Consider the following 4424-nt stretch of genomic DNA (forward strand, 5'->3'; position numbering starts at 1 on the left):
CCCAGGTTATAAAATCGTAGATCACATTTGATGAGAGTGGATTTGGCCCTCCAATGACATTGTGACACCTGGCACCTTATGACAATTAAGTGCAGCCTCTTGACAACTAGACAGCTTGAGCTCGCCACTTACAGGCAGCTCACCCTAATGTAGCATGACACCTCAGAACAATTAGGTGACACCCGGGACCACTTTGACAACAACTTGCCTTTGCTAAGTTGATGGTGTCCGACCAGGCGTAGCCTGGCACAAGCGCGGCCTGGTCTTGACGCGACCTGGCCCTGGCACGAGCTGGCAGCCTGGCCTTGGCACGAGCTGGCAGCCTGGCCTTGGCACGAGCTGGCAGCCTGGCCTTGGCATGAGCTGGCAGCCTGGCCCTAACATGAGCTGGCAGCTTGGCCCTAGCGCGACCTAGCCCTGGCACGAGCTGGCGGCCTGGCCCCAGCACCGACCTGGCGGCCTGACACAGGCGTCAACCTGACAACCCCGAGGAGCTCACCACCGTACCCTGCATTTTACGGGATTGTGACTGGTAACGGGTGTATTAGCTCTCCCACTCCCCGAGTCAGGCGGAAATGGGCAACCTTACCAGTTAGTGGCTTTATCCCCACCTAACACGAAAGCAGGTCCCATCACAGTGGGAATCCAGGAACTGCTCCACCTAACCCACGAGGACTCCAGTATATAAAGACCTCACCCCCAGGGGCAAAGGGATGCGAAAAAGAAAGGATGGGCAACCTCTGCTCTCTAGCTTTCTCATTCTCTAATATCAATCTAAGCTCTCCACTAAGTGCTAACTTAGGCATCGGAGTGACCTCGCTGGGTTAGCCACCCCGGGTCCTCTGACATTTGGTTCCTTGCAGGCCTCTAAAAGAGCAACAAAGCACATCATGGTAGCTCACCTCAAGGCAGCTCATCAAGGTAGCTCACCACCAGACAGCTCATCAAGGTAGCTCATCACCAGGCAGCTCGTCAAGGTATCTCACCACCAGGCAGCTCATCAAGGTAGCTCGCCACCAGACAACTCATCAAGGTAGCTCGCCACTAGGTAGCTCATCAAGTAGCTCACCTCCAAGCAGCTCATCAAGGTAGTTCACCACCAGGCAGCTCGCCACCAGGGAGCTCGACTTCTGCCTCTAAGTCATCGGCCACTTGGGATTAGACAAGATGACGAGGTACTTAGCCAAAAAATGATACATGACCAGAAACGATTACATCAATTGGCGCCGTCTATGAGAATATGCTACAAAAAGCTAAGTTCTCATCCTACAAAAAGCTAAGTCCTCTTATCCCATAAAGCTAAATCCTCACTTTTTAGAAACTGAAGCTATCGCATTACGAGGCGGATGCAGCGCAATGATAGCTCTAAGGCGCCCACCTAGCGGTCTGGCGCGGCTTGGCGGCCAACGCGCGGCCTTGCCGCCTGGCACATGCGCCGGCCTGGCGCGACCTGGAACGGGCGCCGACCTAGCGGCCTGGCCCAGGCGCGAACTGACAAACTAATAAAAGACTTCCTCATCACTTAAGACCCAGTCGCCTCTTCGGCATGGGCGAGCTAGTCCCAGTCGCCTCCTCGGCATGGGCACTTAAGATCCAGTCGCCTCTTCGGCATGGGCAAAGTCCAGGAGTTGACTACGAGTCGCTCCCAAAGCCTAAGGGCTACAATACTGCATAAGACCCAGTCGCCTCTTCAGCATGGGCAAGCAAGTCCTAGTCGCCTCCTTAGCATGGACACTTAAGACCAGTCGCCTCTTCAGCATGGGCGAGCTAGTCCCACTCGCCTTCTTGGCATGGGCACTTAAGGCACAATCGCCTCTTCGGCATGGACAAAATCAACAAGAGTGAACTATAAGTCGCTCCTAGAACCTAAGGGCTAAAATACCGAACTGGCAGAGACCTCGGCACCACTTAAGACACAATCGCCTCTTTGGCATGAGCAAAATCCAGGAGTGGACTGCGAGTTGCTCCCAGAGCTTAAGAAACTGAATCAGTGCTTACGAGCTCGTCAAATTACGGGCCAAAAGGAGAAATCTACTCCCTTCACCAAATTACTTTCAGTTTGGGAGTGGGGGGCAAATGATGAGGGCGGATTTGGCCCTCCAATGGCATTGTGACACTTGGCACCTTATGACAATTAAGTGCAGCCTCTTGACAACTAGACAGTTCGAGCTCGCCACAGGAAGCTCACCCTCATGTAGCCTGGCACCTCAGAACAACTAAGTGACACCCGGGACCACTTTGACAACAACTTGCCTTTGCTAAGTTGATGGTGTCCGACCAGGCGTAGCCAGGCACAGGTGCGGCCTGGTCCTGGCGCGACCTAGCCTTGGCACGAGCTGGCAGCTTGGCCTTGGCGCGACCTGGCCCTGGCACGAGCTAGTGGCCTAGCCCAGGCACCGACCTGGTGGCCTGACACAGGCGCCAACCTAACAACCCCGAGGAGCTCACCACCGTACCCCGCATTTTACGGGATTGTGATTGGTAACGGCTATATTAGCTCACCCACTCCCCGAGTCAGGCGGAAATGGGAAACCTTACCAGTTGGTGGCTTTATCCCCACCTAACACGAAAGCAGGTCCCATCAAAGCGGGAATCCAGGAACTGCTCCACCTAACCCACGACGACTCCAGTATATAAAAACCTCACCCCCAAGGGCAAAGGGATGCGAAAAAGAAAGGATGGGTAACCTCTGCTCTCTAGCTCTCTCATTCTCTAATATCATTCTCAGCTCTCCACTAAGTGCTAACTTAGGCATCGGAGTGACATTGCCGGGTTAGCCACCCCGGGTCCTCTGACATTTGGTTCCTTGTAGGCCTCTAAAAGAGCAACAAAGCACATCAATGTAGCTCATCAAGGTAGCTCGCCATCAGGCAGATCATCCAGGTAGCTCGCCACTAGACAGCTCATCAAGGTAGCTCACCTCCAAGCAGCTCATCAAGGTAGTTCACCACCAGGTAGCTCACCACCAGGCAGCTCGGCACCAGGCAATTCGCCACTAGGTAGCTCGCCACCAGGGAACTCCACTTCAGCCTCTAAGTCATCGGCCACTTGGGAGCAGACGAGATGACGATGTACTTAGCCAAAAAATAATACATGACCAGAAAAGCCCTGCAAACTTCAAACTAAGTTGAGATTTCTCAAATTTAGAAGTTTGAACTTTGAAGTTTCTCCCATCTCACAGTCACAGTATATCCATTCCTACAACACCATGGGCATTCCCGCTGGTTTTCTCTTTTTTTTAAACACCTAACTACAAGTCTATAATCAAGATGAATTCGAACCCATTTTCTTATCTTTGATAATTGAAATATTAATTCTGGGTTGTTGTGACATGAGCTTACTTGAAAACCAGAAGACCTGCGAAACTCAACTATAACTAAACATATTTTCTTGGGTGTTGTTTTCTGTCTTATTTCTCGTGGAAATTAAAACTGAACTCCGTTTCTAGAGAGAGAAGGGTTGAACGAGTGATCAAAAGAAGCAAAGCGATGTCATTAGTTGGGGTGGATTGTTAGAAAGAATGGGAACGGATGAAATGGCTGAAATCGTTTGTTTTGTCCTTACGTGAAAAATGGTGCCTGCAATGCGATTTTACTTCATTCAACCGGAGAGAGAGAAAGAGAGAGAGAGGAGATAAAAGAGAATTTTGCGTATCTAGATGGTGGATACACAAAATTGGCTTGTTGACGTCGAACCAGATGGAAGTCACTGAACTTTGGCTTGGTGAAGAAACATTAATGAATCATGAAGCATCCTCTCTGCAGCAGTAGGCTCGGCAACAGCCTCTCATCTCTTAGAATTGCTACAACAAACGGTCAATTTGAACACTTTTTCTGAAATTTACAATTGTAAACACACTTTAGAATTGCTACAACGTAACACTGCACTATCTGTCTCGCTATGGGTAGCCAAAGACGCCTTCTCCTCTCCTCCTTTGCATTATTTCCTGCTTTGATTCTATTATTTGCGTTGAACCATGCAGATGCAGACGACTTCTCCGCTCTTCTCAAAGACGCCTTTGAGAGGGATTTTCAGTATGCAGGCGGATGACTTTGGGAGAGAGAGAGATCGACAGAGAGAAATGAGAGTAAAGGTTGTGCCGCATTTTAATCGGACGGATACATAGTGGCAGGAACAAAGCTTTGATAATATGAATTGCGAGATAATATAGCATCGTAGGTTGTCAAATGGGCGTCGTTACACTCTGTCAATTAGTCAGGGGTAATTTCGTACATTAACGGTTTTCTGTTTGGAAAAGTGACGGAAGGGAGGTTTTTATTGATTGTTTTAAAAAATTTAAGGGAAATTTCTGTTAAAGTGAAACTATAGAGGAAGTTTTTATGATTGTCAAAACATTTAGGGAGATTTTTGTATATTACCCTATATTATATTATATATATTCATAACCCCACCGTACTTTTCCC

The sequence above is a fragment of the Nelumbo nucifera genome, chromosome 2, assembly GCF_055504915.1.
Source record: "Nelumbo nucifera cultivar China Antique chromosome 2, China Antique-T2T, whole genome shotgun sequence".
In the NCBI taxonomy this organism is placed as follows: domain Eukaryota; kingdom Viridiplantae; phylum Streptophyta; class Magnoliopsida; order Proteales; family Nelumbonaceae; genus Nelumbo; species Nelumbo nucifera.